We start from the raw sequence: 27,089 nt of genomic DNA, 5'->3' as shown, positions 1-27,089 counted from the left end.
TTTTTTTTTTTTTTTTTTTTTTTTTTTTGTAGTAAACCAAGGGCTAATTGTTCTTTATAAAAATCAAAATGGTCCATTCACTGATTATGTAAGATATACTTTGCATCGATGCATTACAAAAGGGGAAAAACTATTTACTTAATGGTTATTTGAAAAAATCGATATGACACGTCTACCTATAAGCGCAACTCTTTGTCCAACTCTGGTATTACGTATATTGAATAAGTTTCAGTTTAGTAAAAACTTGTTCTCAAGTGAATCTTGGTACAGAAATTAGAAATATTTTACAGTATACTGTGACAGTTATACTGACATTTCGTCCTTTGCATGCATTTATATAGTTTATTCTCTTTTTACATATTCCCATTTTCTAGCCAAAAATCCTCAAATCGGTACAGAATATCCCCATCGGATACCCAAAATTCCCAATTTTAGGGATAAATCCCTATAACTGGCAACGCTTCCCTCGAATACGAGATATGTTATTAGAATATCATAAAACAACGATATTTTACTATTTATTATTAATTTTCACAACCTTTCCATATTTAATTAAGTCAATAAAGCATAATGATATCCCATTGAAAATCCGGTATGATAAACGAGTGGACTTAGATACAATTAATTCCAATTCATGAAAAATACTAGAAAGTATATCATAAATAATAGAAAGTACTGTTGTTTACTACATAGTATTTTTTCAAACTCACTCCTAGAATACCTCCTTTTAAAGCATTTTCAAGGCTATAGTATTTCTTTATACTCACTCCTATAATATCTCCTATATCAGGGGCGTAGGAGCGTTTTCCTGTTCGGGGGGGGGGGGGGGGGGGGCTAAAGTTCGAAATGACACTGAAGGCGGAGCCGTAGGCGCGAAGGCAGAGGAGGGAGGGGGAGGGCGTGACTGGGAGTCTCCCCAGAACAATTTTATGAGGAAACACCCTTAGATGCGATTTCCTGGCATCTGACAGCATATTGTATCAAAAACAAAATCATATTTTTGGAAGACTTTTATGTGACCAATTCCAATTTTTACACAATAACAATCATAAAATACCAATAGGCCTATATATATATATATATATATATATATATATATATATATATATATATATATATATATACCGATAGGCTTACTTGGTGAATTTACCAAAAATCTACTGACGATGTTGATTCTTTGCTACAAACTCATTCGTAATATCGATCAAGTCAAGGCTATCGGTTTTTTCCCAATGACAATGAAGTATCATGCAGTAATTCAATATTACTCAATGAATAATAACATGAAGCATCAGACCTTGTGAGAAGAGAATAGAGTAAATTTGATTCTTTCATTTGTTTACTTCGTGAATCTAGATAAATGAAAACATTAGGTAAATCAAATCATTCTACAAGTTTCAACTTGCTTTCCAATATGGCTGTTGTGTTGTACAACATATATTAAAATAACTGAATTTAGTTATATATATATATATATATATATATATATATATATATATATATATATATATAATTGTAAGTAAGCAAAATTAAGAACAAGCATATTTCTTATATAACCATACATATTTGAAAGTCATGCCTGAGACCAGAAAATATACATATGAAAAGTGTATGAATAATGTATAATTAATACTTCATAAGCTCTGAAATTATATAAAAGTATACATATTTAAAAAGGATTATGAAGAAATTATATATATATATATATATATATACACACACACACACACACACACATATATATATATATATATATATACATGCATATGTTTATATGTGCGATATTCGTCAACTACATGTGTTCGCGTGTGTCATGTTTTCAATTTATTAGTGCGTATCAATGATGTAGTTTGTTACTATAATAGTGTTTGGTAATGATGGATAGATTAACATAGGTTTGCACGGTATACACTGGGGGTCAAACATTATAAGTGGCTTGATTCCCAATATGTGAGGGGCTGCTCTCTGTAAAACTAAGCGAGTGACGAGTGACGGGACTGTGAAACTATGATGCTGGGTACTAACATGATACTTACATGGCGGGGGTGGGGTGGGAGGGTGAGACTGTACAAGGGCTGTTGCCAGAGATGAAATGAATTTACAAAATGTAAATCTGTATGTTTAAAAGCATATTTTCAGCAAAAAAGATAGGGGGCTATAGCCCCCCCCCCCCTGCTCCTACGCCCCTGTATATAAAGCATTTTCAGAGCTATGCTTCTATCAAATGCTCCCAAAACTTCAAATGGATTAAGTATATCAGCAGTTACATCCTCTTTTCCAGACTCATCTGCGACATCAGAATTTGCTTTTGACAAATGAATCGGAGAAATCACTATGCTAATTGAGCACATTACTTTATTTCTTCTTGGAATAATTCTTAACCAACGCAAAACAAAAAATCTTATGTGATAATTACCGAACATGAGTCTCAAGTTGAATTATGCCTAAGAGTAAATTGGTTTATTTTATTGCACCTAAAAATTTCCTGTCTCAAATATCAGTAGCATACATTTACAGGTTTCAACTTCCACACAATTGTCTTTGAATGAGGTGAATCGTAACAATGTAGAAATACACCAGTGCAATATAGTTTGATGGAACATTTTCAACAAGTTTTCTTTTATTGACAAAAATAATCAAGTTTCTGCTATATTTGAGATATGCTTACAGCACAATTTCACTGGGAACTAATTACACGTAAATTTATCTGTATGGCTGAGCGCACACGCACACACACACACACACACACACATATATATATATATATATATATATTAATGTGACTGAATTTCAGGATAATAAGTAATCACCTGTATTCTGCATTCCTACTGAGTCCGTAGAGAGAGAGAGAGAGAGAGAGAGAGAGAGAGAGAGAGAGAGATAAAAATTAATTCATTAATTAAAGGGAAATTTTTCACTTGATACAAAACAATTTTAACATCAGTTATCAATAAAACCAACTACCATCTGAAGTGACTATTACAGAATGTCTTTATTAATATGAATAGATTCAATTTATTGGCATAGATTTTCAATAAACTTCCGAGTACACTTCAAGAATCTATGTGAGGGACAATTTATGAAACATGCCGATGTATCTTATCCAAAAATTGCTTATGAATGAGCTTTTAGGAACATTAACGATGAACGATCATTTATTTTGACTGCAATATGTTCTCTCTCTCTCTCTCTCTCTCTCTCTCTCTCTCTCTCTCTAATCGAATAAGACTTGCTGAAATTAACCTTAGAATGACGTGAGAGATGATTTCATATTTTAGAATTAATTGTCTGTCTGTGTACAAGTAGATTAAAAAACTGAATGGTCGAAAAAAAAAAAAAACTCAACCAGGCAAATGGAAACTTGAAGAAGTAGGAGACATTAAGAAAAAATTCAAAGATTATTAAAAAGAAAATCGACAAATTCCATAATAGTTAGAGTGATTATGAAAATGAATTGAATGTCTCTGGCAATGCAACTGGAGAAGAGGAACAAAAAGCAATTACTTAACATAAACATATCTCAGATGCTTTAACCAGACGGTGAATTTCTGGTGGCCAGACTTGAGTCACAGCATCCTGTGAATACTGAAGGGAACGGAGTAATTTTGGAGACGTTTAGCTACTTTCTCTACGTAACTGAGTCTCAAAATTCTGATTAATGACTAGACTATCTCTGTTGGACCATCTTGATTTTTGTTGTAAATGTTATTTGGCCACAAGAAGTTACGTCTTATTCATGCCTTCCAATATTATCCAAAAACCTTAATTCAGTGACTTTCGTGACATATGATGATGAGCTAGTTATTATTATTATTACTAGTAAACTACAACCCTAGTTGGAAAAGCAAGAACCTTAAAGCCAAAGGGCTCCAACAGAGAAAAGAAAGCCTGTCGAGGAAAGGAAATAGACTACAAGAGAAGTAATTAATTATGAACCATTAAAATAAAATATATTTATTTAGTTTAGTGGAAACATTGAGATGGTTAACATGCTTGTAAACTTGAATATCATGCAGCTAACAAGTTTGATTTCCTGAAAGAGCTACCACTAAAAATCGGTGATTGCCAAACTCTGTAGTTAGCTTATGAACGCGTTGAATAAACATCTTTCTTATCGAATCCATCCTGAGCAGAGCACTCAGTTCGTTCATATCAACATTGATTTTTTACTTGTGAATGTAAGAACTCGAATGAAATAGTTAGTAGTTAGAGTATTGTATATCGAACTAAATCATTGTAATTTACACAGCAGATTTTTTTTTTTCAGTATAGGTTGCCAGGCACTCTTTGGTTCTATGCACATTTCATTGGAACTTAAGGGTGACTTTACGTTACTCTTACTAATACTTAACTTTCCAAACTATGCCCTACAAGAAAACTTTAACCAACTGAATGAAATAATTCTACCCAAACAGGGAAATTTTTCTTTAGGTTTCATGGGAATCTTAGGCGCGCACTGCGTGTGTATATGTTTGTGTGTTCGCAAGCGTATGTAATCCCGTAAGGTACATGGACGTAGATTATTCCTAATTATGAAAAGGATTTCATATCCGAACTATGTAATTAATCAGAATCGCCTTTCATACTTACTGAGATGGATGAAATTTTTACATGTTTATCAAATTCTTCAAAGTCGTTCGCTCTTCTCTGATGACGTACTTTGACGTTATCCGTCCATGTAACCATAAATGCTATATAGAAGACTTATTCATCTTTTCAATGTCATTTTCTGTTTTGTTTTATCGTTATTCTTTTATTAGTTAGATTACAAAACGTAGACAATGCTCCCCAGCCAAAAGTCATGAGCCTTCTTGACTGATTTTGTCACGGCTGAGGTTACCAGAGGGTTAACAGTTGATTGCAATGACGGTTTGATATATCTTATAATGGGTAATTTACTAAGAAATAATAATTAAAATTGATATCTTCAGGATAATAGATTTACTAGGATAGTAATTGATCTGTCAGTCTCTTCCATTAGGTATTCTTTTAATTGATGCAGATTGCACATAATATTTCGTAAGTAGTCTGAATGCCATAAGTATTTTTCAAACTAGTTATTCTTAAAAATCAGTAATGCTCTTCAGACTAAAGGATATATATATATATATATATATATATAGATAGATAGATAGATAGATAGATAGATAGATAGATAGAGTGATAGGAGGATAGATGTGAGAGAGGCAAGAGAGCATGCTAGAAATAGGAATGAATGGCGAGCGATTGTGATGCAGTTCCAGTAGGTCCTGCTGCTTCCTCCGGTCGCCTTGGATGACCGCTGAGGTAGCAGCAGTAGGGGATTCGGCGTTATGAAGCTTCATCTGTGGTGGTAACGGGGGAGGGTGGGCTGTGGCACCCTAGCAGTACCAGCCGAATTCGGTTAAGTCCCTTGTCAGGCTGGAGGAACGTAGAGAGGAAATGTCCCCTTTTTTTTCATTTGTTTGATGTCAGCTACCCCCTACAATTGGAGGAAGTGCCTTGGTATATATATATATATATATATACTGTATATGTGTGTGTATATATATATACATATATATATGTGTGTATATGTATATATATATATATATATATATAAATATATATATATATATATATATATATACATATGTGTGTGTGTCTGTCTGTATGTGCGCGCACGTGTATGTGTATGTGTGTGTGTCAAAATCAATGAAGCCAAAAAAGAAATTGGCAACAATAAACACGGAAGTCAATTCACTTTCGCAAGTTGAAAAAAAAAAAAAAAGTTTGGCGTAAAAGATATCAATTAAATCACATTTCCTAGGAATGGAAATGCATAAGGTTATACAAGGAATCTACTGTCAATTTCTATTTTTTTCTGAAAATATACATTTAATGGTAGTTTGAAGGTAACCAAAATTCAAGATGAGCATTTCCAAGATAATTTTTTTTTTTTTTTTAATATACTTATACTTTGATAATCTATAAATCCGAGTGTGAAATGGATGGTAACATTTTGTAAACAGTATTCGCGGAGTGTGTTCATAACGTGTCAATCTAATTTCCGTTTATTATTTTTTTAAAAGTTGAATTAAATGGTGCATGAAATAGAAGCTTAATAGGGTTATCCAGTTAAATTAGGAGAGAGAGAGAGAGAGAGAGAGAGAGAGAGAGAATATATATATATATATATATATATATATAATGGGAGAATAAAATATGTGCTACTTTCTACAGATATCGTCCCAAGCAGCCAAGCTTCTTCAATTATTTTAAATGCTATAGCAAACCTTCTTGTATAGTTCATACAAAGCCAAAGTTATAATAATAATAATAATAATAATAATAATAATAATAATAATAATAATAATAATAATAATAATAATAATAACAATAATAATAATAATAATAAATTAAGCTAGTGGATAAATTATTGCTAACAAACTTTACTATATAATTGACAATTGAAGAGGAGTAAAAGCATTTACATTGAAAGCATAAATACATCCGAATCTCTCAATCAAATGAGCAAACTCAGTGACCATCACACACCTTGACATTACTTTCCGCGGGAACTTCGGAAGGAAACCGAAGTCCTGCATTTTTATTGATATTCTTCCTAAACAGCAAATAGCGTGTCTTTAAAGCCTGCCTGACACTTGCGCGCATTTTTGCCACGCACTGGCAGGCATTGATGCGTGCCAGTGCGTGGCACTTTGTGGCACGCACTGGGTTTTTTCCCCGCACTGTTCACGACCAGTTCACGAAACGTTCACGCATAGTTCACGACAAGTTCATGCCACGTTCACGCCATGACACGAATTGGCACGCCTAGTTCACGACAAGTTCACGACACGTTCACTCATCTTTCCGCATCATTCCGCATCGTTCACGCCAGTTCACGAATTGGTCACTCCATATAAAAACGGGGCTTCTCCAACCCGAAGAAATTCTTGGATTGGCTTCGGAAGAGACAACAATGCTTTCTGTCAGAGACACCATTGCATTGAGGAGAAGAAACATCTTTATCGATCAAGTCAAGGCTATCGGTTTTTTCCCAATGACAATGAAGTATCATGCAGTGATTCAATATTACTCAATGAATAATAACATGAAGCATCAGACCTTGTGAGAAGAGAATAGAGTAAAATTTGATTCTTTCATTTGTTTACTTCGTGAATCTAGATAAATGAAAACATTAGGTAAATCAAATCATTCTACAAGTTTCAACTTGCTTTCCAATATGTATGAATAATGTATAATTAATACCTCATAAGCTCTGAAATTATATAAAAGTATACATATTTAAAAAGGATTATGAAGAAATTATATATATATATATATATATATATACACACACACACACACACACATATATATATATATATATATACATGCATATGTTTATATGTGCGATATTCGTCAACTACATGTGTTCGCGTGTGTCATGTTTTCAATTTATTAGTGCGTATCAATGATGTAGTTTGTTACTATAATAGTGTTTGGTAATGATGGATAGATTAACATAGGTTTGCACGGTATGCACTGGGGGTCAAACATTATAAGTGGCTTGATTCCCAATATGTGAGGGCTGCTCTCTGTAAAACTAAGCGAGTGACGAGTGACGGGACTGTGAAACTATGATGCTGGGTACTAACATGATACTTACATGGCGGGGGTGGGGTGGGAGGGAGAGATTGTACAAGGGCTGTTGCCAGAGATGAAATGAATTTACAAAATGTAAATCTGTATGTTTAAAAGCATATTTTCAGCATAAAAAGGTGGGGGCTATAGCCCCCCAGCACCCCCTGCTACTACGCCCCTGTATATAAAGCATTTTCAGAGCTATGCTCCTTTCAAATGCTCCCAAAACTTCAAATGGATTAAGTATATCAGCAGTTGCATCCTCTTTTCCCGACTCATCTGCGACATCAGAATTTGCTTTTGACAAATGAATCGAAGAAATGACTATGCTAATTGAGCACATTACTTTATTTCTTCTTGGAATAATTCTTAACCAACGCAAAACAAAAAATATTAGGTAATTATTATGCCTAAGAGTAAATTGGTTTATTTTATTGCACCTAAAAATTTCCTGTCTCAAATATCAGTAGCATACATTTACAGGTTTCAACTTCCACACAATTGTCTTTGAATGAGGTGAATCGTAACAATGTAGAAATACACCAGTGCAATATAGTTTGATGGAACATTTTCAACAAGTTTTCTTTTATTGACAAAAATAATCAAGTTTCTGCTATATTTGAGATATGCTTACAGCACAATTTCACTGGGAACTAATTACACGTAAATTTATCTGTATGGCTGAGCACACACGCGCACACGCACACACACACACATTATATATATATATATATATATATATATTAATGTGACTGAATTTCAGGATAATAAGTAATCACCTGTATTCTGCATTCCTACTGAGTCCGTAGAGAGAGAGAGAGAGAGAGAGAGAGAGAGAGAGAGAGAGATAAAAATTAATTCATTAATTAAAGGGAAATTTTTCACTTGATACAAAACAATTTTAACATCAGTTATCAATAAAACCAACTACCATCTGAAGTGACTATTACAGAATGTCTTTATTAATATGAATAGATTCAATTTATTGGCATAGATTTTCAATAAACTTCCGAGTACACTTCAAGAATCTATGTGAGGGACAATTTATGAAACATGCCGATGTATCTTATCCAAAAATTGCTTATGAATGAGCTTTTAGGAACATTAATGATGAACGATCATTTATTTTGACTGCAATCTCTCTCTCTCTCTCTCTCTCTCTCTCTCTCTCTCTCTCTCTCTAATCGAATAAGACTTGCTGAAATTAACCTTAGAATGACGTGAGAGATGATGTCATATTTTAGAATTAATTGTCTGTCTGTGTACAAGTAGATTAAAAAACTGAATGGTCGAAAAAAAAAAAAACTCAACCAGGCAAATGGAAACTTGAAGAAGTAGGAGACATTAAGAAAAAATTCAAAGATTATTAAAAAGAAAATCGACAAATTCCATAATAGTTAGAGTGATTATGAAAATGAATTGAATGTCTCTGGCAATGCAACTGGAGAAGAGGAACAAAAAGCAATTACTTAACATAAACATATCTCAGATGCTTTAACCAGACGGTGAATTTCTGGTGGCCAGACTTGAGTCACAGCATCCTGTGAATACTGAAGGGAACGGAGTAATTTTGGAGACGTTTAGCTACTTTCTCTACGTAACTGAGTCTCAAAATTCTGATTAATGACTAGACTATCTCTGTTGGACCATCTTGATTTTTGTTGTAAATGTTATTTGGCCACAAGAAGTTACGTCTTATTCATGCCTTCCAATATTATCCAAAACCTTAATTCAGTGGACTTTCGTGACATATGATGATGAGCTAGTTATTATTATTATTACTAGTAAACTACAACCCTAGTTGGAAAAGCAAGAACCTTAAAGCCAAAGGGCTCCAACAGAGAAAAGAAAGCCTGTCGAGGAAAGGAAATAGACTACAAGAGAAGTAATTAATTATGAACCATTAAAATAAAATATATTTATTTAGTTTAGTGGAAACATTGAGATGGTTAACATGCTTGTAAACTTGAATATCATGCAGCTAACAAGTTTGATTTCCTGAAAGAGCTACCACTAAAAATCGGTGATTGCCAAACTCTGTAGTTAGCTTATGAACGCGTTGAATAAACATCTTTCTTATCGAATCCATCCTGAGCAGAGCACTCAGTTCGTTCATATCAACATTGATTTTTTACTTGTGAATGTAAGAACTCGAATGAAATAGTTAGTAGTTAGAGTATTGTATATCGAACTAAATCATTGTAATTTACACAGCAGATTTTTTTTTTCAGTATAGGTTGCCAGGCACTCTTTGGTTCTATGCACATTTCATTGGAACTTAAGGGTGACTTTACGTTACTCTTACTAATACTTAACTTTCCAAACTATGCCCTACAAGAAAACTTTAACCAACTGAATGAAATAATTCTACCCAAACAGGGAAATTTTTCTTTAGGTTTCATGGGAATCTTAGGCGCGCGCTGCGTGTGTGTATGTTTGTGTGTTCGCAAGTGTATGTAATCCCGTAAGGTACATGGACGTAGATTATTCATAATTATGAAAAGGATTCATATCCGAACTATGTAATTAATCAGAATCGCCTTTCATACTTACTGAGATGGATGAAATTTTTACATGTTTATCAAATTCTTCAAAGTCGTTCGCTCTTCTCTGATGACGTACTTTGACGTTATCCGTCCATGTAACCATAAATGCTATATAGAAGACACATTCATCTTTTCAATATCATTTTCTGTTTTGTTTTATCGTTATTCTTTTATTAGTCAGATTACGAAACGTAAACAATGCTCCCCAGCCAAAAGTCATGAGCCTTCTTGACTGATTTTGTCACGGCTGAGGTTACCAAAGGGTTAACAGTTGATTGCAATGACGGTTTGATATATCTTCTAATGGGTCATTTACTTAGAGATAAGAATTGAAATTGATGATATCTTCAGGATAATAAATTTACTAGGATAGTAATTGATCTGTCAGTCTCTTCCATTAGGTATTCTTTTGATTGATGCAGATTGCACATAATATTTCGTAAGTAGCCTGAATGCCATAAGTATTTTTCAAACTAGTTATTCTTAAAAATCAGTAATGCTCTTCAGACTAAAGGATATATATATATATATATATATATAGAGAGAGAGAGAGAGAGAGAGAGAGAGAGAGAGAGAGAGAGAGAGAGAGAGAGAGAGAGAGAGAGAGAGAGAGAGAGATAGATAGATAGATAGATAGAGTGATAGGAGGATAGATGTGAGAGAGGCAAGAGAGCATGCTAGAAATAGGAATGAATGGCGAGCGATTGTGATGCAGTTCTAGTAGGTCCTGCTGCTTCCTCCGGTCGCCTTGGATGACCGCTGAGGTAGCAGCAGTAGGGGATTCGGCGTTATGAAGCTTCATCTGTGGTGGTAACGGGTGAGGGTGGGCTGTGGCACCCTAGCAGTACCAGCCGAACTCGGTTAAGTCCCTTGTCAGGCTGGGAGGAACGTAGAGAGGAAATGTCCCCTTTTTTTTCATTTGTTTGATGTCAGCTACCCCCTACAATTGGGGGAAGTGCCTTGGTATATATATATATATATATATATATATATATATATATATATATATATATATATATATATATATATATATGTGTGTATATATATATATATATATATATATATATATATATATATATATATATACATATATATATGTGTATATATATATATATATATATATATATATATATATATATATATATATACATATGTGTGTGTGTGTCTGTCTGTATATGCGTGCACGTGTATGTGTATGTGTGTGTGTCAAAATCAATGAAGCCAAAAAAGAAATTGGCAACAATAAACACGGAAGTCAAATCACTTTCGCAAGTTGAAAAAAAAAAAAGGTTTGGCGTAAAAGATATCAATTATATCACATTTCCTAGGAATGGAAATGCATAAGGTTATACAAGGAATCTACTGTCAATTTTTTTTTTCTGAAAATATACATTTAATGGTAGTTTGAAGGTAACCAAAATTCAAGATGAGCATTTCGAAGATAATTTTTTTTTTTTTTAATATACTTATACTTTGATAATCTATAAATCCGAGTGTGAAATGGATGGTAACATTTTGTAAACAGTATTCGCGGAGTGTGTTCATAATGTGTCAATCTAATTTCCGTTTATTATTGTTTTTAAAGTTGAATTAAATGGTGCATGAAATAGAAGCTTAATAGGGTTATCCAGTTAATTTAGGAGAGAGAGAGAGAGAGAGAGAGAGAGAGAGAGAGAGAGAGAGAGAGAGAGAGAGAGAGAGAGAGAGAGAATATATATATATATATATATATATATATATATATATATATATATATATATATATATATATGTATATATATATATATATATATATATATATATATATATATATATATATATATATATATATATATATATATATATATATAATGGGAGAATAAAATATGTGCTACTTTCTACAGATATCGTCCCAAGCAGCCAAGCTTCTTCAATTATTTTAAATGCTATAGCAAACCTTCTTGTATAGTTCATACAAAGCCAAAGTTATAATAATAATAATAATAATAATAATAATAATAATAATAATAATAATAATAATAATAATAATGATAATAATGATAAATTAAGCTAGTGGATAAATTATTGCTAACAAACTTTACTATATAATTGACAATTGAAGAGGAGTAAAAGCATTTACATTGAAAGCATAAATACATCCGAATCTCTCAATCAAATGAGCAAACTCAGTGACCATCACACACCTTGACATTACTTTCCGCGGGAACTTCGGAAGGAAACCGAAGTCCTGCATTTTTATTGATATTCTTCCTAAACAGCAAATAGCGTGTCTTTAAAGCCTGCCTGACACTTGCGCGCATTTTTGCCACGCACTGGCAGGCATTGATGCGTGCCAGTGCGTGGCACTTTGTGGCACGCACTGGGTTTTTTCCCGCACTGTTCACGACCAGTTCACGAAACGTTCACGCATAATTCACGACAAGTTCATGCCACGTTCACGCCATGACACGAATTGGCACGCCTAGTTCACGACAAGTTCACGACACGTTCACTCATCTTTCCGCATCATTCCGCATCGTTCACGCCAGTTCACGAATTGGTCACTCCATATAAAAACGGGGCTTCTCCAACCCGAGGAAATTCTTGGATTGGCTTCGGAAGAGACAACAATGCTTTCTGTCAGAGACACCATTGCATTGAGGAGAAGAAACATATCTTTTTCGTTTGTATTTTTTGTTGCCCTTTATTTTTATTTCAATAAGAAAGTATTTGATTTACATATAAATAGCAGACATAAAATATGTACAAGTATAAACAAAGCATTTTATTTCAACATTAAAAGCAGCAAACATGAAAAGATTTTAGGCTGTTGATTTTAAGGTAATAGAGAAAAAAGTGTGTTGAAATAAGAAATTATTTTATTTTTACATTGAAACAGCAAACAGAAAAAAATTGTTTTGCTCTTCATTTTAAGGTAATAAAGAAGAATAAGTATGTTGATGAAATAAAACATCATTTTATTTTTACATTCAAACAGCAAACTTAAAAATTTCTTGGGTTTATTTTTCAGTTCATTTTTATTTAAAACAAAAGTTTTGGCTCTTGATTGGTAATAGAGGAAAATAAGTGTGTGCATGAAATAAGACATCATTTTATTTTTACATTCAAACAGCAAATATAAACAATTATTAGGTTTATATTTTTCTTTCCTTATCATTATTTTTTTCGTTTCCTTTTTGTTTCTCTTCATTATAAAGTTATAGAAATAGTTTGAAATAAGATATCATTTTTTTTTTCACATTAAAACAGCAAATATAAAAATTTATTAGGTTTATTTTTCTTTCCTTTTCATTATTTTTTTCGTTTCCTTTTTGTTTCTCTTCATTATAAAGTTATAGAAATAGTTTGAAATAAGATATCATTTTTTTTCACATTAAAACAGCAAATATAAAAATTTATTAGGTTTATTTTCTTTCCTTTTCATTAATTTTTTCGTTTCCTTTTTGTTTCTCTTCATTATAAAGTTATAGAAATAGTTTGAAATAAGATATCATTTTTTTTCACATTAAAACAGAAAATATAAAAATTTATTAGGTTTATTTTTCTTTCCTTTTCATTAATTTTTTCGTTTCCTTTTTGTTTCTTTTCATTATAAAGTTTATGCCAGTTCCCGCATCGTTCACTCCAGTTCACGCCAGTTCCCGCACTGTTCACTCCAGTTCGCGCATCGTTCACGACTATTTCATGACTATTTTGTGCGTGCCAATGCGTGCCACAAACTTTAAACATTTCAAAGTTCTGGGCACGCATGGCACGCATGCCACGCATCGTTCCCGCACTGTTCACGACAATTTCACGACTCGTTCACGCGAGTTCACGCATCAATGCGTGCCAGTGCGTGCCACGAATGCGTGCAAGTGTCAGGTACCCTTAAGACGTGATCACTCGGTGCTATATATATATATATATATATATATATATATATATATATATATATATATATATATATATATATATATATAATTAGCAGTTTCTAGTCCACTGAAGGACAAAATCCTCGGACATATCAGTTCATGTCTGTAGATAGTTAGATCAAGTAAAACTTGAGTAAAATTCTGTTTGATTCTAGTCCACACGTTCCTGCAATTACATTAAACTCAATTAAAAGGCATTTTAATTGTTATTCTTTGCCGTTTTTTATTTTTTCCTTTTTTTTTCTTTAGAAAAGTTCTGGGTCTATCTCTTCTTCAAGTACGCTAGAAATGTATTTTGAGTGTTTCAAGTTTGTTAAGTTCAGCCCACCCAGAGGAGATATCCATGTCCTTTTGTATTAACATGTTTTAAATGGTGCCTGGCGAAAGTAGAGGGAGGTAGCAGGATATGGGATAATAAAATATCAATCAAAGTAAAAGTCAAGATCTATAGCACAATACTAAGACCAGTGTCAGTGTAAGGGTCAGAAACTTGGGCTTTAAGACGAAAAGATGAAGCAAAATTTGAGAGAACAGAGATGAGAATGGTGAGGTGGCTTGCTTAATCACTGACAGATAAATAGGAGGTGGGGAGGTAGGATGAGGATAAGGTTGAAGATATTCAGTCACTTTTATTGTAGGATTTTGGGTGATGGTAAGGGATAAAGAATAAATGATATCAGCATCTTTTATTAATGTCAATAGATTATTTCTTATATCAAGAGGCACCATGCCTCATTTGAGGGAGTAGGGCAGTGGTTCCCAAACGGGGGGGGGGGGCACTAGGGGGGCGTGAGGACGATACAAGGGGGGGGGGGTGTGAAGTCATTTGCTCGAAATTACTTGTTTAATAGAATAATAAAATCATTAAAAGAACAGCAGCCTCCATCTCACTAAATTTTACCAGACTTTGCCTTAGTCTCATAAGTATTTCCAAATATTATATGCCATGTTTTCAAATTATCTATTCTTAAAATTGCAACTCAAATTTGCCAATTTGCTAATGTTCAAACTTTTTTTTTCGCTCACTTTAAACCAAATGTTTCATTTTTAGTTACTGCAATGTACTATTATTTGTTTGAGTGGCTTTCATTATTAAGATGTAATACAAACAGAAATCTGTTTTCCTGTATAATGCTAAGAAATAAATGTAAGAATCATTTCATATGTATATATATATATATATATATATATATATATATATATATATATATATATATATATATATATATATATATATATATATATATATATATATATATATAAAAGAGAGGAGTGGGGGCATACGGGTCTACTGGAAGCAAAAAGGAGGCGTCAGGTAAGATAGTTTGGGAACCACTGGAGTAGGGGAAGGCAAAGGTGGATGAAGGAAGTAGGAGTATTATAGAAGGAGACAGACCCCTTTGCTTATTTCAGGATATTGTCAGTATCAGGATTGCCGCCCATTGCTTCCGTTTCTGCTTATGCTGTAGTGTCTTCTTTCTGGGTCATCAGTTACCTCTTTGGAACCACGAAAAATTTAGAACTCGGAAGAGTGGGGAAGGGAGCAGGAGCTCTAATCATAGCAGGAGGTACCAGTGAGAAAGATATTGGTGAGCGATTTTAGTAGGAGAGAAAGGGTTAGAATATTTGAATATCACTGCTTGAAAGATTGAAAAATTATGAAATGAGAAGAATGGCAGGTTTAGTAACATTTACAGAGATTATATGAGTGTCAAGACTGAGATGGTGTGGACACGTGTTGAGAATGGATCGTGGGGAGTGAGTGAGGAGGGCTAAGGAGAAACCTGCTAGGGGAGGAAAGATCAAGAGGTCTGAGGGAGGCAGATAATTAGATCATGGCGAGATAGGGTGAAGGATGATACGAAGAGAAGAGGTTTGGTGGAAAAGGATGCCTTTTATAGAAGGCATTGGAGAGGCGCATTAGGCAACTGATCCCTTAATGTAGGGATAACGATGAGGAAAAGGAAGTTTTAAATAGTGTTCTGTTTATTATGAAACGTCGTGCATTAGATGGTTTTATTCTGTCTGGGATTTTTAGATTGACGTGAAATTAAAGATCATTAATCATAATGTAATTTTTGCTAGATTAAAGCTGCTGAAACAGACAAAATCATAGAGTAACGAAAAATTAAATGAAAAGAAGTTTGATTAACTTGATTCCATCAGGGATCAGAAGTCCAGAATTCTTAATTCACAATAGGAAGAAGATCCGTTGTTTACGGGTCATTGACAGACAAGTGTAATAATGGCCATATCCAATTGATCTTCCCTTTACTTACATTGGGTAAGGTTGTCAATGAACGTTTTAGGTCTCGAAGTCTTTATATTAAACTTTTTATTTATATAGATTAATCAAGTTGAATTTATAGTAATGATTAAACTAGTAGCCAAGGCTGTTCGACATGCCCCTTTTCAAGTATGTATTCGTCTAGCATTTTCAGGATTTTACCGTTGACTAACTCTTATCGTAATTAGCTTTATATCCATTACTCTACGTTAAGTGTAGTATGAATGGTAATGAGGTTGTATATGGTTGCTCCTCTCACCAGATCAGGATGTCCATATTTCTCTGGTTTCCCGTTCCCCTTTTTTTTTTTTTTAGCTGGGGGTAAGTCAAGGTTAGATGAAGTTGTTCCTTCAACGAAAGGTAAATGACATTTGACAATTAGCTTGTTTGCCAAATTAATAACAAGATAAGCTTGATAAGCATATTGGTAATTTCATGAGTTAAACTTGTGATTTAATCTATTGGTAGGGCTAGTGTAGACTATTGGTAGGAATAAGAAATAAGGGTAAAACACAAGACATTTCTAAGCAAAAAAAAAAAAAAACTTTTACAATAGTAAATGATTTGCTTTCAACGAATTTGACATTTATTTCCACTGCAAAGAAGCCGTTCTACTGTTATGGACCTCCCTCTTCCCGCCGGACACAGGTGGGAACCTGGGATTTTGGGTGTGCGAAAACAGAACAAAAGGTGATTATTTAAATTTTTTTAGGTTTATAAAAGGGTACAGAAGCTAACAAACTCACCTAACCTATCCTAGTAGTTCCCAGGTCACAGCCCTTAGCCGGGGCCAAGCCCCGCGGATCCCCCTTCCCAGGTCCCAAAACGTGATTATTTAACACTTTATAGTTTTGTAAAAGGGTACAGAACCTAACAAACCCACCTAACCTAACCTAGTAGTTCCCAGGTCACAACCCCTAGCCGGGGTAAGCCCCTCGAACACCCCTTCCCAGGTCACAACCCCTAGCCCGGGGCAAATCCCCCGGGCCCCCCTTCCCAGGTCACTAACTAAATGTAAATCATAAATAAATCCTTTCACTATGATAGAGTAAATCACAAATAATTCCTTACCTTATGATTGACACCTACGTCTCTTTTTGTCTTTGCAATCTTTACAGAAGCGTTGCAGTAGATGTGCTGGTCTTCCCCAAAAACTGAGTTAGAATCGGCACTTGGGACACTAACCTTTTTAGGATAACATAATGAGCCTTCTAAAAATTATTCACAAAGCCAGGAATATCTTAAACTTGGCTATAGCATTGAAATAGCCGAAAGAGCATCCATTACCCTAAATTCAGGGAAATTATCCTAAATTCTGGGGCAATATCCTAAGATTGGGGAAATTTAGTGTAAATTTGGGGAAAATACCCTAAATTCGTTTGACTCCGTGACCGACATTCGACACAAATTAACTACAAAAGAACTGAACACCGATTTTTTCCATTATTTGAAGTATTCAGTCAAACACGGATACTAGTGGATGTTAAGCGGTAACTGTATTACTCCGCTAAAATCCATGTAAAACTTGGTTTTAAATATTAAACTTAGCCGGTGAATATATAATAGCTGACGTCTCGGACGGCTCGACAGAAACACAAAAACTCGCGAGCGATCGCCATGAAGGTTGCGGGTGTGCCCACCAGCGCCGACTATCGGCCAGATACCGCATATACTTGTAAACAGCTCCAGTTCTTCTCTGTCGGTCTTATCGACAAGTTGATTCCGCTCGCTGTTGACCTGGAGTTTTCGTCATTTTTGGTGAAGTACTTCTTTTTGGTTGTTTTGAGCTTTCGCTGTGATGGGTGTTTTTCTCTTCAATTAAAACTCTTGAACCCTTTTTTGGCTAGTGTTTATTTTTGATGACTTTGGATTTGTTTTGGATTTTCTTTGACTGTTCAATATGGCTGACCCTTCTCCTATCCCTGGACCTAAATTTCGCAAATGTAATGCTAGGGATTGTAACAAACGTCTTCCCAAGGCCTCTCTCGACCCACATACCGTGTGTTCTAATTGCCGGGGTAAAACCTGCCAATTAGGAGATCGGTGGGATGAGTGCGTGGTCTTGTCGGAATTCGACTGGCTTGAATTTGATAAATATTCTCGTAAGCTGGAGAGAGATAGGGTGAGGAGAAGCTCCTCTAGGTCGTTGGAATTTTCCTCCTCCCATGCCCCTGAACCTAATCCTTCCCCTGTAGTAGTTGTTCCTGAACCCTCTACTAGCACTCATGAACCGTCCATGTGGGATATGTTGCTTGCCATTCAAGCTTTAGGCGAGAAAGTTGAGTCCTTAGCATCGGACCGTAACCAACTCATGTCAGATGTGAATTTATTGAAGTGTCAGAGTGCCAAATCAGAAAATCGTGGTGATTAAGTGATAAGTGTGCAAAGTGTTTTTAGTGTTGCGACCGAGGGTTCGTCTGTTCGTGCTTGTCGCTCCCCTAGTCCGAGACCTCTTTCAGGCTCCCCTACACCAGGGAGAAGTAATGTCGTAGGACTTAAGGGGACGAGAGGCTTTAACCAACGTACAGACGTTCCCTCTTTGGTATCGGGCGTTTCTCGTCAAGATCGCCCCTACCATAAGACGAGCGAGGCTGTTTTCTCCTCGTCATCCGAAGGCTTCTCGCAAAAGAAACCTTGGCGCAAGGTTTCTAGACCCTTGAAGCGGAAGTCAGTCCCTTCAGGACAGGTCCAGCGTCCTGGCTGTAGCCATTGGGACAGCTCTGACCCTTTGCAGTCGTCGGAAGACTGTTTCGCCTATTAAACGTAAGCGTAACACGGGCTCCGAGAGTCTCAGTAAAGGCAATGTTTTGCCGACACAGACGTTACCATCGTCTCGGCCCGTCCCGACTCCCGTTGATCCTAAATGGGTTGTCCTGCAGGATATGCAGACTAAGCTTGCCTCCCTTATGGAGGAGTATACCGTTGAGCAGGTTCACGATGATCCTCGCCGTTACGCTGATTGAGACTCTGGCCGTCAGCCGCCCAAACGAGCTTTTACTCGTCCTTTTGACGTTATGAAACGTGATGTCGGTAGTTTGTCACGTCAGTCACGTGACTTGGATCCTCACTCGCTGCAATCCCGTGTTGACTTTCAGCCGCTGCCGCAGCCTCGTGTTGACGTTCAGCCGCTGCCGCAGTCTCGTGTTGACGTTCAGGACGTTCGCCAACCAGCTCAGTTGCCTCGACTTGACGTTGAGCGTCAAGCACCGCAGTCAAGGGTTGTTTTGACTGCTCAGTCTAGGCAGTCAAGGCAGTTCCGACGTGACGTCGAGCGTCCATCAACTCCTGTTGTTGTTGTTGGTCAGTCCTTTCAGCAGCGGCATGACGTCGCTTCCTCGACTGCTACTGCTGCTCCTTTGCTTGTGGACATTGCCTGTCAAGCATTGCCGCCGCGGCAGGTCTCTCCTTTTCATGAGACTCGACAATTGTCGGACGAGGTTCCTTCAGATGAGGATGTTGCTGATCCTCCACCTACTAATATTCCTTTGGGCATTTTATCAGACGGAGAAGAGCCTAAAGCTGCTCAACCCTCTATGGACTTTAAGAAAATCATGATGATTTTTAAGGATCTTTTCCCAGACCATTTTGTAACTTCTGCTCCTCATTCGCCTCCGTCAGAGTTTGCGCTAGGCCTAGCTGCTTCGAAGCCTTCTTTTACTAAGCTAGTGCTCTCTCGCTCTTCTAAGAGGGCTTTACGTTTGCTAGGCGACTGGTTAGATTACCAGGAGGAGTTTGGGGAAGACGGCCTTTGCTTTCCCTCCTTTTAAACTAGCTTCTAGAGCGAGCGTCTGGTATGACACGGGAGAAGTTCTCGGCTTGGGAGTCCCTGCCTCTGCCCAGGGAGACTTCTCAAGCCTCGTAGACTCTCCCCGTCGCCTGGCCATGAGACGCTCTAAAGTTTGTTGGTCCTCCTCGGACCTTGACCATCTCCTTAAAGGGGTTTACAGGGCTTTCGAAGTTTTTAACTTCTTAGATTGGTCTCTGGGAGCATTAAGCAGGAAGATCTCGTCGCCCGACCAGGATGTTTCCGTGCTTATTATGTCCTGCATGGACAAAGCCATCCGTGATGGCTCCAATGAGCTCGCCGCTACCTTTACGGCTGGAGTCCTGAAGAAGAGGGAGACTCTTTGCTCGTTCCTTTCGGCAGGAGTGACTCCCTGTCAAAGGTCGGAGCTTCTCTTTGCCCCCTTGTCATCTGCCTTGTTTCCTCAACAGTTGATCAAGGATATTGCGGCTTCGCTGGTGCAGAAGGATACACACGACCTGATGGCTACTTCTTCTCGCAAGGGTGCTCCTTCATCGTCTTATGTCGTAAGACCCAAGATCGATACCCCAGCGACTAGGTTTATCCCGCCCTTTCGTGGCAGAGCCCCCAGCAGGGGAGGCGCTCGTGCCGACGGTAAAAGAGGCAAGAGGAGAGGATCCAAGTCCTCCCGTGGCAGAGTCTGACTGCCCACGTCCTCAGACAGCGGTAGGGGCCAGACTGAACAGCTTCTGGCAGGCCTGGGAGAAGAGGGGTGCAGACCAAGAGTCTGTGTTGTTGCTCAAGGAGGGGTACAAAATACCTTTTGTACGCAGACCTCCTCTAGTAACAGTTCCTTTAGACCTCTCTCCCAGGTATCGAGAGGAGTCAAGGAGACAAGCTCTACATCAGCAGGTTTCTCTGTTGCTAGAGAAGGGAGCGGTGGTGAAAGTCTCGGACCTTCAACCGTCTCTTCCTAGTCCCAAAGCATACAGGAGGTTGGAGGCCAGTGCTGGACGTCAGTGCGCTCAACGTTTTTGTTGTAAAAACAAAATTTACGATGGAGACCACGAAGTCCGTCCTAGCAGCGGTCAGAGAGGGAGACTGGATGGTCTCTCTCGACCTGCAGGATGCGTACTTCCACATTCCTATACACCCAGATTCTCAACCGTATCTGAGGTTTGTTTACAGGAATGTGGTGTACCAGTTCCGAGCACTGTGCTTCGGCCTCAGCCCTGCTCCTCTTGTGTTTACGAGGCTCATGAGGAATGTGGCAAAATTCCTTCATTTATCGGGAATTTGAGCCTCCCTGTACATGGACGACTGGCTTCTCAGAGCATCGTCCCGTCATCGCTGTCTGCAGGACCTTCAATGGACGTTGGGTCTGGCAAAGGAGTTGGGACTGTTGGTGAACTTAGAAAAGTCTCAACTGAATCCCTCCCAGACGATTCTCTATTTGGGGATGGAGATTCGCAGTCTAGTTTTTCGGGCTTTTCCGTCTGCCACCAGGATAGAGCAAGCCCTGCTCAAAGTCCGCCTCATGCTGAAAAAAGACCGTTGCTCAGTGAGAAGTTGGATGAGCTTCTTAGGGACTCTGTCATCCCTGGAGCAATTTATCTCACTAGGGAGACTTCACCTTCACCCTCTCCAGTTCCATCTACACTTCCATTGGAACAAGAGCAAGACTTTGGAAGCTGTGTCAATCCCGATCTCCGAGCCAGTAAAAACGTGCCTGAACTGGTGGGACAGCAACATAAGTCTGCGAGAGGGTCTGTCCCTGGCGGTCAAGAACCCAAACCACGTGTTGTTCTCAGATGCGTCGGATTTGGGTTGGGGAGCGACTCTGGATGGTCTGGAATGTTCGGGTCTTTGGACGTCGGATCAGAGGAGCATGCACATCAACTGCAAGGAGCTGTTGGCGGTTCACTTGGCCTTGACGAGTTTCGAGAGCATTCTACGAAACAAAGTGGTAGAAGTCAATTCGGACAACACCACAGCCTTGGCGTACATCTCCAACCAAAGGAGGCACTCACTCCCACACACTGTTCGTCGTCGCAAGGGACCTCCTCATCTGGTCAAAAAATCGAGGCATCTCCCTGTTGACAAGATTCATCCAGGGGGACTTGAACGTCTTGGCGGACTGTCTCAGTCGGAGAGGTCAGGTGATCCCCACAGAATGGACCCTCCAAAAGGACGTGTGCAAGAGTCTTTGGGTGACTTGGGGCCAACCCACCATAGACCTCTTTGTCACCTCGTTGACCAAAAGGCTCCCGACCTATTGCTCTCCAGTCCCAGATCCAGAGGCGGCCCACATAGATGCTTTTCTACTGGACTGGTCTCACCTGGACGCGTACGCATTCCCGCCGTTCAAGATCATCAACAAGGTACTGCAGAAGTTCGCCTCTCACGAAGGGACAAGGTTGACGTTGGTTGCTCCCCTCTGGCCCGCGAGAGAGTGGTTCACAGAGGTACTTCAATGGCTGGTAGACGTTCCAAGGAGTCTTCCTTTAAGGATGGATCTCTTACGGCAGCCCCACGTAAGGAGTCTTCATCAAAGCCTCCCCGCGCTTCGTCTGACTGCCTTCAGACTATCGAAAGACTCTCAAGAGCTCGAGGTTTTTCGAAGGAGGCAGCCAGAGCGATTGCGAGAGCTAGGAGAGCTTCTACCATCAAGGTCTACCAGTCGAAGTGGGAAGTCTTTAGAGACTGGTGCAAGTCATCACCCATTTCCTCTTCCAGTACCTCTGTAGCCCAAATTGCAGACTTTCTCCTGCATCTGAGAAATGTTCGCTCCCTCTCTGCTCCCACTATTAAGGGCTACAGGAGCATGTTGGCTTCTGTGTTCAGACATAGAGGCTTAGATCTGTCCAATAATAAAGATCTCCAAGATCTCCTTAAGTCCTTCGAGACCTCTAAGGAGCGTCATATGGCAACTCCTGGATGGAACTTAGACGTGGTCCTAAGGTTCCTAATGTCCGACAGGTTTGAGCCATTACATTCAGCCTCCCTGAAGGATCTCACCCTCAAGACGCTTTTCTTAGTGTGCTTGGCTTCAGCTAAAAGGGTCAGTGAGATCCATGCCTTTAGTAAAAACATCGGCTTTTCTACAGATAAAGCCACATGTTTGCTTCAGCTTGGTTTCTTGGCCAAAAATGAACTGCCTTCTCGTCCTTGGCCAAAATCTTTTGATATACCTTGCCTACCAGAGATCGTAGGCAACGAGCTTGAAAGAGTACTGTGCCCAGTTAGAGCTCTTAAGTTTTATTTAGCTCGTACCAGATCCTTACGAGGTGGATCTGAGGCCTTATGGTGCTCAGTTAAGAAGCCCTCATTGCCTATGTCTAAAAATGCTTTACAGTATCGTATTTTATTAGATTTTTAATCCGAGAGGCTCATTCTCACTTAAGTGAAAAAGATCGTTGTTTACTTAAGGTCAAGACGCACGAAGTAAGAGCGATAGCAACTTCCGTGGCCTTTAAGCAAAACAGATCTCTGCGAAGTATTATGGACGCGACCTTTTGGAGGAGCAAGTCGGTGTTCGCTTCATTTTACTTAAAAGACGTCCAGACTCTTTATGAGGACTGCTACACACTGGGTCCATTCGTTGCAGCGAGTGCAGTAGTGGGTGAGGGTTCTACCACTACATTCCCTTAATTCCAATATCCTTTTAATCTTCTCTTGAAATGTTTTTAATCTTGTTTTGGGTTGTACGGAAGGCTGAGAAGCCTTTCGCATCCTTTTTGATTTGGCAGGTGGTCAAATGTCGTTTCTTGAGAGCGCCCAGATTAAGGGTTTTGATGAGGTCCTGTTGTATGGGTGGTCACCCTGGATATAACAGCTCCTGGGAGTCTTTCAGCATCCTGAGAGGATGGCTGGGCTTCGTGAGGAAAGCGGACTAATAAGGCAGAGTAATCGTCAGAGTCAGCTTCCTTACCAGGTACCTATATTTATTTGGGTTTTGTTATGATATAACTGTCAAAAACTCTAAGCATATAAGCCTTTATTGTATTAATACTGGTCTCTACCCACCACCATGGGTGTGAATCAGCTATTATATATTCACCGGCTAAGTTTAATATTTAAAAATGATATTTTGATTATAAAATAAATTTTTGAATATACTTACCCGGTGAATATATAAATTAAAGGCCCTCCCTTCCTCCCCGATAGAGACCCAGCGGAATGAGAAGAACTGGAGCTGTTTACAAGTATATGCGGTATCTGGCCGATAGTTGGCGTTGGTGGGCACACCCGCAACCTTCATGGCGATCGCTCGCGAGTTTTTGTGTTTCTGTCGAGCCGTCCGAGACGTCAGCTATTATATACTCACCGGGTAAGTATATTCAAAAATTTATTTTATAATCAAAATATAATTTTTCAACTGAATTCGTTTGTAATTGGTTATGAAACCATTATGTCATAATGATGTCACAGCTCTCAGCCAATAAACTGTAATTAGAACTGATTGTGCTTGCATTAGAAAGTGAGCTAAAGGGCTCATTAAAAGTAAACATAGCAGGGGAAAGATCTCTTCCGATTTAGAAAAAATTTGTGGTAAAATCTTAACCTTATTTATTTCCACCTTGTTCAATCTCATACAAAACTATACTTTTTCTATAGCTTTTCACGTGCATTTTCGATGATCTGTAGGTGATTATTTTTTTTTTATATTGACTGCATCATGCTTCTGAAGTTTTACCTAGGATCCCCCATATTTTGTGCATTTTTTTCGTGGATTTATTATGCGTCCCATAGAATAATGTATAGAGAAGAAAAGGTTAGTCTTACCTTTATCAATTTGCCAGTAAATTTTCCCCACCCAAAACCCCAGGTTCCCACTGGGTGGCCCCCATTACCGTAGGATATATATTAGGGTATATCTTATTAACTATTTATTTGCTTGGGAAATAAAGGTCATTTTCAAAGAAAACAGGAGTTTTTCTATACTGTGTATATATCCCAATTTTTCATTAGTAAACTTTGCCCCTTGTTTTACTATAATAATAACGAAATAAGTTAGCATTGTTTAACTTATTTAGGCTTGCCTAGGCATTTTTTAAAGCCATTCTAGGGCAAAATAATTCTACTGTACTGAGAAACCTATGATAAGTAACACATGTTAGATGGAAATGAACACAATGTGTGTAAATCATTATTAGTAAAAGATATCATCAGAGATGTGTGGAGGATAATGAGAAGGGAAGAACAAGAAACTAGGTCAGAACTTCATAGAAGGATTTTTCTGTTCCTGACCCTTAAGTCGCTGTCACACTACCAAAATTTCCGGGGAATTTTGAATTTGACATCAATTTTTTATGTTTTGACAACTTTCTGGTGTTGTCACGAATTTTGAAAATGATAGCGATCGAATTCAACCAATCGCTACGTTGACTTTATTGTTAGTCTACATCTTAGAGAGTGCATATTTAAATCATCAAAAGGAAGATACAGAACTTAGTACTGTAGACAAGATTATCTGAGCAGTTTTAACAAAGTTGGGAATAGCCTAGTCTCCTTGTCTAATCTGTATAGAGTGTGATCTTTTTTCCCGATATAAGATTGGATATCTGTCGGAGTGAAGGGCATAATCAAAGATGGAGTAGGGTGGGCCCAGTTCCATTGTAATATTGAGTGTAGGTCTTGTTCAGCTAGAAATACTGCAAGATTTCTCTTTCATAATGTTAAATGTCTCTTATCGAGAGGTAAGCCAGGAGTTGTTATTTATTTTGATATTTTGCTCAAGATGAGTTGAAGTAAAGCATTTTATCAGTTTCAGCTTTTACATCATTGTTACTGTATTAAGCTTGGTTTTATGTTTATTTAGTAGGCTAACTCTTTATTGCGCTGATGTCTAACAGTAGTGAGGTTAGATCATGTGCCAGTGGTTTTACTGGGAAGTGTCTTACTTTAGTGAGAAGGAAGCTTTTGATGACGACATGACTAGATGTTTCCAAGTATTTTGTTAATATGGAAAGTAGACAAATTATTTTCATTGTTCCCTCTCTTTTTTTTTTTTTTTTTATTAGAGATAGGTCAATTAAAGAACAGTATTATCTTTCCTTTTTTTTTACATGTAATTTCTCTTTGGTTATGGTTATCTACACAAAATGAAATACATACTGTAATGACTGATAAGAAAAATAGGAAAGAAGCTTTAGAATGCATCAGGTGCCACTATTGTTAGGTCATAGTGCCAGCACTGCTGTAGCACATTTTCAATATTTAATTTAGCCGGTGATTATAATAGCTGCAACTCTGTTGCTCGACAGAAAAACTCTACGGAAAAATTCGCCAGCGATCGCTACACAGGTAGGGGGTGTACTCAACAGCGCCATCTGTCGTTCAGATACCCAGTACTCATTGTAAACAAAGAACTCAATTTTCTCTCTGTCGGGCTACCGGCAAGACCTACTAATACGCTGTTGCTAACTGGATTTGTTTTCACAACTATTTGGTGAAGTACACTATTCTAGTTTTGAGCTTTCGCTATGCAGGTGTTTTATCTTCATCTTAAAACTTGAACTCGTTTTGGATAGATTTAATTATGGTGACAAAGAGAGTATGGACTTTCTTTCACTTTTAAATGGCCGACCCTTCCCTTAGACGGAAGTGTGTTTAGGCTTTTAGTAATTATCTTATCACGTTATAGATTTTCCCCTATATATTTTATATCTCTCCGCCTTTATTAGGCCTCTTCGATTAACTTTCCATTTTTTTATAAACATTTAAAAATAAATTTTTAATGCTTTGTTTATATAGACCTTTCCTGAGAGTAGGCGGTCCTAACTTGGAAACCGAAGTTAATCAACGTTGAGCCCTTTATATCGTAATTAGCTTTTAAAGAGCTAAGGATTTAAAACTTTTTAAATGTAATATTTTATGAAAGAATTTCTTTGATAGTCTTCGTACTGTTTTCAAAGATGAACTAACGTTTAGTTTATTTATGCTACGCAGTTGTTGACGTTCAGGACGTTCAACATGCGCTCTATCGTT

General features: G+C 37.5%; 2 protein-coding genes across 4 annotated transcripts in view; both read left to right on the top strand.

Moving 5' to 3' along the window:
- The window catches only part of LOC137652232 (sodium- and chloride-dependent GABA transporter 1-like), a 483,785-nt gene that overhangs the window by 358,049 nt on the left and 98,647 nt on the right, over positions 1-27,089 (top strand). The gene's annotated exons all lie outside the window — the stretch shown is intronic.
- Positions 16,270-27,089, top strand: part of LOC137652231 (uncharacterized) — a 30,308-nt gene continuing 19,488 nt past the window's right edge. Inside the window, exon 1 of one of the 2 annotated variants that reach the window (XM_068385469.1) lies at positions 16,270-16,351. The gene's annotated coding sequence lies outside the window, so the exon portion shown is untranslated. The other variant, XM_068385470.1, reaches the window with a different exon arrangement.

This window comes from Palaemon carinicauda, chromosome 13 (genome assembly GCF_036898095.1).
Source record: "Palaemon carinicauda isolate YSFRI2023 chromosome 13, ASM3689809v2, whole genome shotgun sequence".
In the NCBI taxonomy this organism is placed as follows: domain Eukaryota; kingdom Metazoa; phylum Arthropoda; class Malacostraca; order Decapoda; family Palaemonidae; genus Palaemon; species Palaemon carinicauda.
The sequence above is the reverse complement of the archived record's forward strand: the minus strand, read 5'-3'. Positions and strand labels throughout refer to the sequence as shown.